General features: G+C 40.4%; 1 protein-coding gene across 1 annotated transcript in view; it reads left to right on the plus strand.

Moving 5' to 3' along the window:
- Positions 1-660: 660 nt before the first annotated feature.
- The window catches only part of LOC134205583 (NADP-dependent malic enzyme), a 63,434-nt gene continuing 49,081 nt past the window's right edge, over positions 661-15,013 (plus strand). Inside the window, exon 1 of the mRNA XM_062680950.1 lies at positions 661-801. The gene's annotated coding sequence lies outside the window, so the exon portion shown is untranslated. The remainder of the gene's footprint in view (positions 802-15,013) is intronic.

The following is a 15,013-nucleotide window of genomic DNA, read 5'->3' on the forward strand; positions in this document are numbered from 1 at the left end:
GCAGATTTACATGCATATTTGTCCCATGTTACCTGCGATACCTATGCACATAGAACAGTTATGTATACAACGACAAAATAGTAATCCTACAAAATGAAGTTTAATTACTGTTGATGAAAAGCTATACACGTCTGCAATCCAGACAATCGTTATCGTTGCACGTATGAACGATTAGTAGGGCTGTTAGAAGACAAGCTAGAGTACAGATGCGATAACAGTCTTCCGGGCAAATTGACTAGATGACTGTCATATCAATTTTTGCCGATAGTGCAGTCATGTAAGTAGAGTTTAATGAGACTCAAAATTATTCAATCATCAAATGAACCAAAATACCAACCCTCTGGAGATTCAATTGAACCAAATTTCCGATCTGAAAACCGGTATTTTTTCGCCAATACATGACCCCCAAATTGAGCATTCCTTTCCACTACCATCGCAATTACAACAATCGAATCAGCGATCCACCCGTCTAGGTACGCCAAGATCCGTATCTGACGACACACTTGCAAGCAGCGAACATGATTGTGTTTACTTTTATGCCGGGGGCAAGCAACAGCTCTACGCAATCCTCGAGCAACTGCCAGCCAGCCCCAACGTACCCCAAGTTGAACCAAAAACACAATCCTTCGGTTCAGTCTGTCGCGAACTCGTGCCACGCGTGTTTCTACTTCTCCGTGCTCTCGTCCCGCTCTAAGTGTTACAGAACCAGTGCAAAAGTGTAAGATGCATATCTAGTGCTTAACTGCAGTTCAACCTGCCAACTAGTTGTAGTGTTGCATTCGAGTTGGTCAAGCGTCAGCGGTGCGTTAAACCATCATTATTATGCTATGCTACAGCAGCAACAACCGCTTCGAGCTTCGAACCAAATCGGTGCTGTGTCGTATTCGTCGTTGTCCTGAAGCTCTCTAGACAGTGCGACGTCTCTATCGTCTATTGGTGCTGCAGCCATTTGTGCAAGGCTGTGATTTAGAAATGCTACTCGGCACGATCACAATTTTGCTCTTGCGCCCCCTAAAACGGTTGAATCCATGGGCATTTAAACTGTTGCAAATGTGACCAAAGCAGCTGTATGAAGAAAAATAAAAGTGTTGACCTTGTGCAAAATTGACTACGGTGGGACGACATGAGTGTTAATGACAATTCTTGGTTTTTATTTACATATGGAAGTGAATGTATTGTTGAACCTTTTATTGATGTGATCATAATTGTCAGAATCTTTGGATGTGATTTTTTTTGTTGATCAGGTTCAAGACCAAGGAATCTTATTTCCAAATGGTCACTTAACAAAACTCTGAGTTCCGAAAGTTATAGCGCGGTAATTCGATGATCGCATGTTCACCCTACAAATGACGAATATTGCGTGTATTTACATTCTACATGGATAATAGGATATTAGGATTAGGGTGGATCAGCAAACTCGTATATTTTTGAGTGGGTTAAGAAGTAAAAGGCTTAGTCTAAAATAGCAAAGATCAGCAACTTTTTTAATTTTTATTCGGATTTTCCCTAGCAGTTAATGTTAAATGATTTAAAAAAATCGAGTAACATTTTACATTTTTTGCATGAATTTTCTATTTTCTATTTTCTAGAAAATGTATGAAAATAAATAAATTTGTTGTGAAAACAGAATTTCGGCTAAATCACTAGAAGCTTGAATATGTATTCAAGCATATCCGTAACATATTCCAGAAGACCAGGAAACATGGTCAGATGGTTTTGAGACATCCTGGGTTATCCAAACCATCCTTGAGTTCAGAACTTACGATCTACAGTCACAGCAGGCAAACGTGGGTATGGGTAAAAAACGTTCGTGCGACTATAATGCTGTCACAGTGCAAACATGTTTTATACTGGCTTATAGAGCCTAGCTTATATAGTTTTATATTGCCGAAAAGGCGAAATATAGTGCTAATGGTTACTTGGGGTTTCAGTCACACAAAGCTCCAATATATATTCAACGGTTATAATCACATATATAGAAACTTTCAGAAAATATTTCTTGGCAACTGCCCTAGCAGCACAATTCAGACCGATTTGGTTGCAGTAACTCATATATGACTGAATTTTGTCATATATGAGTTATATAAACTGAGTTACAACATGTGTGTTGCTCGGGTGTAGACGTGTAGTCCCGAATAAAAGTATAGTTTGGATGAGCCAAAATATCCAAAATTATCTTACTATGTCTGTAGATTTCCAGGAGACACAATGGATATAGTTGAATATGTATTGAACGTTTTAGTAATGAAAAAACCACTACTACAACTGTTGATTGCACCTCATGGATAGTTTGGATGGCCTAGAACAGCGGTTCTCAACATAATGTACCTGGGGTACATGTATCCCTCGGGGTACCTGAGACAAAAATGCGTAATGGCGGATGTTGAATTGTATAATTGCAAAAAATACTCACTTTAGGGTGGATCTTGAATATTTTTAACGACTTTTATTCTGTTCATTTCATTCATTAGACGTTACTACCAGATAGAAAAGATTTTTTTTGTGTTGAGCAGATTTGTTGTCCTGAATAAAGAGCACAGTTCTTATGAGGTTAGGGATTTGGTGAGATTTTACAATCACTGTTCAAAACCCAAGATCAAAATCTATTACGCCTATTTAGAAAAGGTTTATCGATTGATCTAGTTCAGTGATCCCCAAAGTGCGGCCCGCGGGCCGCATGCGGCCCTCGAAGCCATTTCCTGCGGCCCGCGAAGGATTTCAGAATATACACTACATGTGGCCCGTTTATATGCATATGAAACGCTTTTCATCATACTCAGTTTTTTGTTATACTCAGGGAATCTGTCAAGTTCACAACATTACGATGTATAAGCACCATCATGATTAATTAAATTCATCAGTTCATAGATGTTACGTAGGCCAACAGCAAACAACTTCGATGGTATTGCCCCAGGCTATGAAAATAGCAAATTCGTCCATTTTTTCGCAGATTCCAATGGTCAAAAACGGTCAAACTAATGTTGTCATATACTGCTCTGAAATAAGGAAACTTTCAATACAAGTGAGGGTTTGGCAAAATTTAAATTTCCTTTATTTTTAACTTAAAAACAAGCTGAAGATTAACGTACTTTACGCTACCGTCGTGCATGGCTTTTTTTGACTGCGGGAGCTACTTTGGATTTTTGATTTTGCAAAAAAAAACTAAACGGAAAAAATGCCAAATTTGAAACAGAAAGTTGCCATCCAACAATCCAAACAACCATCCAACCAATCAACACTGTGATAATGGCAATTTGAGAGTAAGGGGCTATCCACAAAGTACGTCACGCTCCTAGGGGGGAGGGGGGGTTCCGAGCAGCGTGACGACTCATACAAAAATTTTAGAGGTGTAATACAAAAAGTGTGACAAAGGGGGGAGGGGGGGTCGAAAATCGCCAATTTTTGCGTGACGTACTTTATGGATCTTCCCTAATTTACTTTATAATTTTTGTTTCAAAATGTCCAAAATAGCCTTCGATCTATCAAAAGAACCCTCGATCGATGGTACCTAAAATATTTAACAAAATCAAGAATTTCCCAAGCTCCGATTAGTTGACGAGTAAAAGGTTTCTGAAAAAATCAATTGATCGCAAATCTGGAAACAAGGCACATAGTGCGGAAATCAGAATTATTCGATTTCTATTCAAAACTGCTGGTAAGTTTACTTCGCTTTGAAACATGTTTGTCGTTACTTGATACGACAAACTATGATCAATGGTGGCTCGAAATCTCAATTTTTATCTATTCGTTCAACGACACAGAATTGGGAGATTTCAATATTTCGACTGCTTAAATAGGAAATAAAACTATCAGTTTATTTATTTCATGCATTTACGCGCATACATTTTGCATATTCAAAGTCCTTGAACGGATGAAATGAGGTTAAGGAATCGTTACTGTTATGTGTAGTGAACAATAATCCTTCAACAAAAATTTAAAATCTTAGAATCGTACGGCATATGATCATTTGGGAAAGAAGATTAATATATCTTCTGCAAACTATGCTAAAAACAGTTGCGAAAAGATTTTTATCGTCTTAAATATTAACTCCGGTGATAAAACCCGTAGAATAAAATGTTTTTACAAGTATGTTATTTAAAGAAGATTCATCGCAACAAATTTTATTGAAATGTGAAATAGATATTCAAAATAATTTATTAAGCAGTAAAAATCTACATGAAATGAAAAACAAATCATGCAAATGTACTGTGGCCCGCTTCAACAGTTCGAAATTGCTATGCGGCCCTTGATAGTAAGCATGCTGGGGACCACTGATCTAGTTTAAATTGATTCTAAAACACAACATAAAATGTTGACGAAATCATAATTTCAATTTCGTAATTTACTATTTCTATGAAGTTTAGGACAGGTTCTATAACATGCATCACGTCCTTAAGGGCGAATAGAAACGGAACTACCGACGAGGTTGCTTGTATAGATTTAAGCTTGTTTTTACATTGGAGGTTAATAATCTCCATTTGAAATATTTCAGGTACATTGTTCATAACAGTAAACGGAGTTGAGAAAATGAAAGTTTTGTTACTGTGTTCTCAGAAATCAGCGAATAAGCTTGAAAACTCCTTTAAACCTACCTAATTTTGTTTTAAAAGCTTTAATGTTGGAAAATAAAAGTTCGACGTGTAGATCCTTGCTTTGCAGCTCTATATTGAAGTAATCAAGATGTTTGGTGACATCTACTAGAAAAGCTATTCATTCACTTATAATTATTCAAGATCATTCAGCTCGACCATTGATTTTCCTCTATCTGGTAAAGAGAGTGTGTTTTCCTTTCGTAGAGAATTTTTTTTTTTTTCAAGTATTGTACCACGGCTAAGTCAACGAATTTCTCGCTAATACAGCATATCTACGTATTCTGCTTTCATGTCTATCAACATCATTTGGAATTGGTGGTGGTTTAGCTCCCTCGCGTTAATAAAGTTGATTGTCGATCGTCTACGGGCAGCAGGGACTATGTCCAAGGGCTTGACGATCCCTCCCCAGGCCATCTGCGAGTTGTGGGGCTTGCCTAGGATGTGGTGGGGTTTGACAGTGGGCCCTGTTAAACCTCTATAAAAAGCTGCATGTATCCGCAAGTAGGCCCCACCAAAGCGACCGTGTGCCGCTCAAAGCGCACAAGCCCAAGTCCTGGTGTTAGGTGGGACGCTAAACAGCCCTGACACGACCGCCCTCCGACGAGACAGGAGGTTTGCGCAGGCCCAATAAGCCGCCTGGAAAACCAATCATTACGAACAATATAAGAGATAATGCGACTCGATATAATCGGCAAAGACCTAGGCGACGAATACAGGATCACGATTGGAAGCTTGAAACATGGAATTGCAAGTCGCTGGGTTTCGCAGGTTGCGACAGGATGATCTACGATGAATTACATCCCCGCAACTTCGACGTCGTGGCGCTGCAGGAGATTTGCTGGACAGGACAGAAAGTGTGGAAAAGCGGGCATCGAGCGGCTACCTTCTACCAAAGCTGTGGCACCACCAACGAGCTGGGAACCGGCTTCATAGTGCTGGGTAAGATGCGCCAACGCGTGATTGGGTGGCAGCCAATAAACGCAAGGATGTGCAAGCTGAGGATTAAAGGCCGTTTCTTCAACTATAGCATCATCAACGTGCACTGCCCACACGAAGGGAGACCCGACGACGAGAAAGAAGCGTTCTACGCACAGCTGGAGCAGACATACGATGGATGCCCACTGCGGGACGTTAAAATCGTCATCGGTGACATGAACGCACAGGTAGGAAGGAGAAATGTATAGACCGGTCATCGGACCGGATAGTCTGCACACCGTATCGAATGATAACGGCCAATGATGCATAAACTTCGCAGCCTCCCGCGGAATGGTAGTCCGAAGCACCTTCTTTCCCCGCAAAAATATCCACAAGGCCACATGGAGATCACCTAACCAAGAAACGGAAAACCAAATCGACCACGTTCTAATCGACGGTAAATTCTTCTCCGACATCACGAACGTCCGCACTTACCGCAGTGCGAATATTGAATCCGACCACTACCTCGTTGCAGTATGCCTGCGCTCAAAACTCTGGACGGTGTACAACACGCGTCGAAGTCGGACGCCGCGGCTTAATATCGGGCGGCTACGAGACGGTAGACTAGCCCAAGAATACGCGCAGCAGCTGGAAGTGGCACTCCCAACGAAAGAGCAGCTAAGCACAGCGTCTGTTGAAGATGGCTGGAAAGATATTCGATCCGCCATTGGTAGCACCGCAACCGCTGCACTTGGCACGGTACCTCGGATCAGAGAAACGACTGGTATGACGGCGAATGTGAGCAGTTAGTAGAAGAGAAGAATGCAGCATGGGCGAGATTGCTGCAACACCGCACGAGAGCGAACGAGGCACGATATAAACAGGCGCGGAACAGACAAAACTCGATTTTCCGGAGGAAAAGCGTCAGCAGGAAGATCGAGACCGTGAAGAAACGGAGCAACTGTACCGCGCTAATAACACACGAAAGTTCTATGAGAAGTTAAATCGTTCACGTAAGGGCCACGTGCCACAGCCTGATATGTGTAAGGACATAAACGGGAACCTTCTTACGAACGAGCGTGAGGTGATCCAAAGGTGGCGGCAGCACTACGAAGAACACCTGAATGGCGATGTGGCAGACGAAGATGGCGGTATGGTGATGAACCTGGGAGAACGCGCGCAGGACATAATTTTCCCGGCTCCGGATCTCCAGGAAATCCAGGAGGAGATTGGCCGGCTGAAGAACAACAAAGCCCCTGGAGTTGACCAACTACCAGGAGAGCTATTTAAACACGGTGGTGAGGCACTGGCTAGAGCGCTGCACTGGGTCATTACCAAGATTTGGGAGGAGGAAGTTTTGCCGCAGGAGTGGATGGAAGGTGTCGTGTGTCCCAGGGCGATAAGCTGGATTGTAGCAACTACCGCACAATCACATTGCTGAACGCCGCCTACAAGGTACTCTCCCAAATTTTATGCCGTCGACTAGCACCAACTGCAAGGGAGTTCGTGGGGCAGTACCAGGCGGGTTTTATGGGCGAACGCTCCACCACGGACCAGGTGTTCGCCATTCGCCAAGTACTGCAGAAATGCCGCGAATACAACGTGCCCACACATCATCTATTCATCGACTTCAAAGCCGCATATGATACAATCGATCGGGACCAGCTATGGCAGCTAATGCACGAACACGATTTTCCGGATAAACTGATACGGTTGATCAAGGCGACGATGGATCGGGTGATGTGCGTAGTTCGAGTTTCAGGGGCATTCTCGAGTCCCTTCGAAACCCGCAGAGGGTTACGGCAAGGTGATGGTCTTTCGTGTTTGCTATTCAACATCGCTTTGGAAGGGTAATACGAAGAGCAGGGATTAACACGAGTGGTACAATTTTCAATAAGTCCGTCCAGCTATTTGGTTTCGCCGACGACATAGATATTATGGCACGTAACTTTGAGAAGATGGAGGAAGCCTACATCAGACTGAAGAGGGAAGCTAAGCGGATCGGACTAGTCATCAACACGTCGAAGACGAAGTACATGATAGGAAGAGGTTCAAGAGAAGACAATGTGAGCCACCCACCGCGAGTTTGCATCGGTGGTGACGAAATCGAGGTGGTAGAAGAATTTGTGTACTTGGGCTCACTGGTGACTGCCGAAAATGACACCAGCAGAGAAATTCGGAGACGCATAGTGGCTGGAAATCGTACGTATTTTGGACTCCGCAAGACGCTCCGATCGAATAGAGTTCGCCGCCGTACCAAACTGACAATCTACAAAACGCTCATTAGACCGGTAGTCCTCTACGGACACGAGACCTGGACGATGCTCGTGGAGGACCAACGCGCACTTGGAGTTTTCGAAAGGAAAGTGCTGCGTACCATCTATGGTGGGGTGCAGATGGCGGACGGTACGTGGAGGAGGCGAATGAACCACGAATTGCATCAGCTGTTGGGAGAACCATCCATCGTTCACACCGTGAAAATCGGACGACTGCGATGGGCCGGGCACGTAGCCAGAATGTCGGACAGTAACCCGGTGAAAATGGTTCTCGACAACGATCCGACGGGCACAAGAAGGCGAGGTGCGCAGCGGGCAAGGTGGGTCGATCAGGTGGAAGATGACTTGCGGACCCTCCGTAGACTGCGTGGTTGGCGACGTGTAGCCATGGAACGAGCCTTTGGCCTTAGTCTGAATAAATAAATAATGTCGATCGTCTAAACTTCAAGAATATTGATCGTTTTCGCACATATATTTTCTTGGTGATTTGGCAATTTGCAGGGAAATGCCATCATACAGCTGGTGATGCTTCTACTTCCTTAGAAATATCATAATGACAGTAAATTAATGATTTCGTGTGTGTTACTTCTACGTGAAGTTAAACGATTTACAATGATATGGAAATGCTAATATCATCTTCCAAACTTGGACGTACATGTTCATGATAGCATTAGAGGCGAAAGTATAGAATTGATAGTTCCGTTAGGATACGGCAGGCATGAAGAATGTTTTTATAGAAGTCGATTTGAAAGCGAGCGGAGGGCAATATTTGTGATGGCACATATCACACGACCTTCCTTCTGCCAAGCTCCCGTATGAAGGGGAGGGAAGAATATCAGTGTGGAAGCTGATATATCTCCACTGGCAAAGTAAGGTGGTTTGACTTGCTCATATGCCATCGCGTGCGGAAGGATTTGCTATCGACGAGTACTGTCTCCAAATTTCTAATATGACATCAGCATTTAGTCGAATAGGATTTTATTGCACAGTTCTGTTTTCTCATTGCGTCCGTCTCGTCGCAACCAACTTGGCTGCCTCGGAGAGAACAAAGCAGAGAAAGGCACTGCTGCTGTACCGTCGACCAATAACAGCTTAATTGATGGATGCCCCCACCAAGGCTAGTACACTAAATAAATGATTTCGTGTGTTACTTCTACGTGAAGTTAAACGATTTACAATGATATGGAAATGCTAATATCATCTTCCAAACTTGGACGTACATGTTCATGATAGCATTAGAGGCGAAAGTATAGAATTGATAGTTCCGTTAGGATACGGCAGGCATGAAGAATGTTTTTATAGAAGTCGATTTGAAAGCGAGCGGAGGGCAATATTTGTGATGGCACATATCGCACGACCTTCCTTCTGCCAAGCTCCCGTATGAAGGGGGAAGGAAGAATATCAGTGTGGAAGCTGATATATCTCCACTGGCAAAAGGAAGGTGGTTTGACTTGCTCATATGCCATCGCGTGCGGAAGGATTTGCTATCGACGAGTACTGTCCCCAAATTTCTAATATGACATCAGCATTTAGTCGAATAGGATTTTTATTGCACAGTTCTGTTTTCTCATTGCATTTCCATATAATGACAGTGTTCTTTCCCATGATTGCCAAAGCCAGCGACATCAGATGTAAGGTCAGTTTTTAGGGAGAGTCCAAGTTCCTTCAGACAGGTCAAAACAATTTGTATACAGTCTTTTCCGATAGTCGTTGCACTCATTGGAATCAAAGCTGCCAATTCCTCTGTGATTTGAAGACGATCTACTTCTACTATTCCCCTTAAGAAGATAGCTACCTATGCCATGTTTTCACATCAGTATTTTTTCATTACTTGCCGGTGTCGTATCAGGGGGAATATAGAATCTGAGGCAGGAATCTTTTTCATCTAACGTAGTTTTAAAATCTTCTGCGAGCACTTTTGGTCTTCATCGTGTTCCGCGACAAACTAATGCTACTGAAGGAGGCTTTTCCTTAGGGCAGATGATGTCAAGAACAACAGATATGCATTCCGTAACAAGTTCTCCGTTCTTCAAATTGGAATGGTTTTTACTTTTTTAATAAAATTTCATCAACAGCAAAACTGACGCGTGCTGCATTTTCAGACTTGGTGTTTGCTCACTCTTCCATAAGTAATTTTAATCAAGGATGTTATCGATCATTTAGTAATCACCTTCGTTCATTTAATAGTTTGTCAATACCTCATTGCAGAGGCTAATTTTCAAAATGTGTTGTATGGTAGACTGTTTTTTTTTATTCCTCTCTTTATTTGGTAGGCACTCTGTGTTACTTAACCGCTTCTGTGCCGAGATCTAATGCGCCATTCTGCTGCCAGAATCCACACAGAATCTATTTTTAGATTTTCCATTATCATTATTGTTGACGTTGCTTGTCCATCTCATCATGAGTACATTGTGTCCGTTTGTCCATGTCGTCTATCCAATGATCGTTGCATTGTTCGGCTACCATTTATCCCGGTAACGTTGGAGGAATGCCTCCGAGAAGAACAAGTTGTCAGTCGCCATCAGGCAGCCGTGACGGTAAGGCGTGCACCCCAGAACGCCACCGTATGGGCTGCGGGTCCGGCGACTGACGGAGTTTGGTGGAGGGGCTGGGAATCGAACCCATGACCATTCGCTTGTAAGGCGAACGTGTAGCCAACTACGCTACGGGACCCCCCATTGTATGGTGGACTTCTAGTGCAAAAGTTTATCTACAGCTCTGCCTAACAGTTCGTTGTTTGAATTTCACTAATAACGCAGCTATAGCTCTAGTAGCAGTAACTTAGACTAAATGATTGCATATTTTGTTATCATTTAGTATAAGTATGGCAACTAGCACCGTAACTACTTTAATAGTGGAATTCGAACATCAATCTGTTAAAGAGAGTTGTAGAAAAACCTTCGCACAAAAAGTCCACCATACAATACATTTTGAAAATAGGCCTCTGGAATGAGCTATTGACAAACTTCTAAATGATCGAACGCAGATTACTAAATAATCGATAACATCCTTGATTTTAATCAATATTGTAAATTTATACTAAATAAACACCTTACCTTTGAAGCTTTTCCAACTTTTTTGAATGATCCCAATTAAATATCACATTTCGTACAATGCTTGGTCTCGTAATGTCGTTAAAATTCCTTCAAAATCAAATCCAACATAATATTCTCTCAACACAGAAGCAATTTTCGAACAAATTAAGGAAACTGGTTTTCTTCTGATCAAGGTGAAAAAAATTTCTTTTGTCAATCTTCAATGAAAACGCGATGTTTACATCAACTTTACGTTTTCTGGGGTCACTCAATGTTTTAAATCCAAAAAAGGGGTACCTCAAGCTGTGCCATGGGGAACCACTCAAGAAAAAAGTTGAGAACCGCTGGCCTAGAACATCTAAACTATCTGGCAATGTATGTAATACTTCCAGGAGATGTAATGGATGTGGTTGAACACGTAATAAAATTAAGTATAAGGAAAAAAGTTACTGTCAACTGTTGATCGCAAGTTACGAGTTCAAGAACAGTTTGAACTACTTACACTATTTCAGAACAATCTAGTGGTATTTTTTACCTTCCAATAGATGTGATGAGCAAGTTTGACCATATTTTGAGATATTGAGAGACAAGAAACGCTTTTTTGAAAGCTGAAGATCGTAGATTCTGTGCTAAAAGACAGTTTGAATGACCTAAAATATACCAAAATTATTTGTGTCTGATAACCATCCAGGAAATGTAATAATACACACATACAAAAAAAATGTGACGAAAAAGGCTTTTTATAATAATTTCCAAGAGATGTAATGAAAATGTTTTAACACGTATCGTATGAATAGCAGAAACGCTACAATCACAACTGTTGATTGCAAGTACCGAACGCAAGAAAAGTTTGGACTATTTAGAATATTTAAAAAAAACTATCTTACAATGTATTTTGGTCTTTCAGGAGATGCAATGCGTATTGTAGGATACATATCGAAACTTTGAGCAACAAAAGAAGTCTTAGAGCAGCTGTAGCCCTAAAAAGTTTAAATGATGCAGAATATATTGAAAGTACCTTACGATGTATATTGAGCATCCAGGAGCTGTACTGCACATGGTTAAATGCATCTGCAAACTATGAGTGACGAAGAGCTACAGCTGCAGAACTGTAGATTCCAAGTCTCGAAATCAAGGACAGTTTGGATGACTCGGAATATCTCAAAAATATCTTACGATATCCGTAGGCCTCCCAGAAGGTGTATATAAATAAAAGCATATTGAAGCTTTGAGTACCGAAAAGAGCTTCCAAGCAGCTGTAGATCTCAAGTCTCGAACTCAAGGACAGATTTGAATTGTGATACCTGTTGACCTCTCGGGAGGTATAATGGATATAATTGAACGCATATTGAAGCTTTGAGTTTTGAAAAACGATGTTCTCGCAGCTGTGGATCTCAAGTCCGGAACTCTGGACAAACTATCTTACAACATCCGTTGATCACGCAAGAGATGTGATGGATCATGAATGCATATTGAAGTTTTCAGTACAGAAAAAAGATTTTCTTGCAGCTGTAGATCTCAAGTCTTGAACTCAAGGACAGTTTGGATTGCATAGGTTATCTTAAAACTAACTTACGATATCCGTTGACCTCGCGGGAGGTGTAATCGATATAATTGAGTTCACATTGAAGCTTTTAGTACCGAAAAGAACTTCTAAGCAGCTATAGATCTCAAGTCCCGAACTCAAGGACAATTTGTATTACCCAGAATATCTTAAGATATGGGTTGACCTCCTGGGAGATGTGATGGATATAATTGAAGCTATTTTGAAACACGAAAATTTCTCGAGGGGGGAGGCGAAAAAATCAGATTTTTTTTTGTTGATGCCAAATGCCTTAGAAATGCATGAAACGGCGAAATCTGATGTTATCTTTAAAAAAATTAGGAAAAAATTGAATTTTAGAACTTAATTTTTTCGAAATTAAAAAAAAATCTGATCTGATGTTATCTCGAAAAACAAATTTTTGGAGAAAATCTACTTTGGGACTTAGAAAATTTTTGGGACTTCGGGAAATCAAATTTTGTCGAATGCGGTCGATTTGAAGTGAAGTGAAGATATAGGGTAGAATACGGCATTGGCAGGGTGCGACAGTTGTTGGCACCCTCAACAATATTTGCGTTTTCCAGCAAACATAAACTATTTATGAACATAATTTTGATTCAATCACACAATTTCAAGTCTAAGCTTTCATTTGAATAAGTTGTTTGTGTAAAAGTAGCAAGATTTGATGTGTTAATCACCAAAACAAATTTGCATCTACGAAATCCTTGCCAATATTGCATTGCCAAAGAAAGCAGCCCTCGAAAAGCAAACTGTTACTTACTTTTTTGGATCGCCTGTTTTTCCTCTTTATTGCGTATGACATGCAAATCAAGTACGTAAACTACTTTTTACACTTTATCACCACTTGATTATCACCACAAAGAGCAAATTTATGCAATATTTGCTCTATGTTTCACTAAATAAAATCGGGACTGTTCGTTTTCTTTGACAGCAGCACACTTCGGAATAGAGCGAGAGAATGTGTTTGTGAGCATATCAAACACACGCTAAAAATACCACGCACAATTCTATGTGATATGATTTTAGCAAAAATACGAACAAAATATCCGGCGATGGCATTTATTTTAAAAAAAAGTGTTAAAATATAAATGCTTCTATTCATATTTTTACGCAGGCCATGAATTATATCAAAAGTGATAGCAACACCGTAGTATTTTAACCCTTATGTGGCTGACAGGACCGTTTTCTTTTTGCAACTTCAATACTTTCCAAACTCATTAAAAAAATCATAACCATTCCCGTTCCTACAAAGCGCATTTCAACCATAAATAATTGCCTACTTTTAGGGTATTATCTATTATTCAACTGTGAAACGTAGTGTAAGAATGTGGTGGCTGGATAGGACAATGCTGTCCATTATTCAACATCTGAAGACTCACGATGTGGAATATATTGTTAATATACTATACTACCAGAACCGACGAGCTTCGTTTCACCTAAAATTGATCAATTATATATTTTTTACATTATTTAAAAGACGGATAAGTATTCGAAATTTGCAAATTTGGATTCCATTTTTTAGATTAATTTGGGAGTCCCCCTTCCAGAAGAGGGAGGGTTCCAATACCATCATAAGAATCTTCATCGTTCCCAAAAACCTCTGCATACAAATGTTCATGCCGTTTCCTAGTCTATAAGGGCAGACAGACAAAAATTCATTCTTATGTGTATAGATTTGGTTTTACGTAGTTTACGTCGAGCGGTCGTGTCTTGTGCACAACCACCATGATTTTTTTGATGAAACAAACATATCATGTAAGGACCGCAAAGAGCAAGTTGTATATTTGAAACTGGTTGATAGACTTTTGCTTACGACTCTAAGGCATTACAAAAGACAAGAGATGTAAATCTTAGCAGCGGACAAAAAGCACATAAGTTCCCTTCTCCAAAATGGCCAACATTATTCAAATAGGTTGAAAATGGTAAAAGTTATAAAAAGGTCAATATCTGGGTACACAGGTATCATATCTGCCATTCACGTCTGTTTTTTTTGGCCGCATAAGGGTTAAATTTGTTTTACAATGTGTTTAAATGCTTTTGCCTATTTGTCTACATGACATAAAATTGATGCCAAGGCTAAAGATTCATGTTTTGTTTTAAGCCAGTTTTGATAAACAATAAAGTTTGTATGAATGAATTTTACTACTGGAGGATATAAACAACCAGCATTTGGCACCAATACATTACCAGTTTTCTACCTCCATGTCTAGTTGCTGAAGAGAGCAAACTCATTGCTGATAAAAGAAATTGCTATGCCAATAGAAGAAACATTGACCTGTTACATTATGTTAAATTTACTGAGTTTGTGGTGAAAGCTGTTATATTCAGTGAACACCAATCATCAAAGAAAGAGCATGCAAATGTATACCAGTTAAACTGTACCTGTATTTTAGTGTAATTATTCATTATTTTTATCATTCAATTTGGCGAATGTCTTAGACTGCCAAGAATAGGTATTTTCCCCTATCAGCTTTTTTTTTTTTTTTTTTTTAACTAATTTTATTTGCTAATTATCTAAAACATGCATTCATCTCTTAGACTAGGTGTTCCGTGTTTTCTTAACACTATCATCCTTATTTGCTATGTTACGCTTTTAGTTATTATTAATACATTTCAATTTCCTCTGGCAGT

Source organism: Armigeres subalbatus, chromosome 1, assembly GCF_024139115.2.
Source record: "Armigeres subalbatus isolate Guangzhou_Male chromosome 1, GZ_Asu_2, whole genome shotgun sequence".
Classification (NCBI taxonomy): domain Eukaryota; kingdom Metazoa; phylum Arthropoda; class Insecta; order Diptera; family Culicidae; genus Armigeres; species Armigeres subalbatus.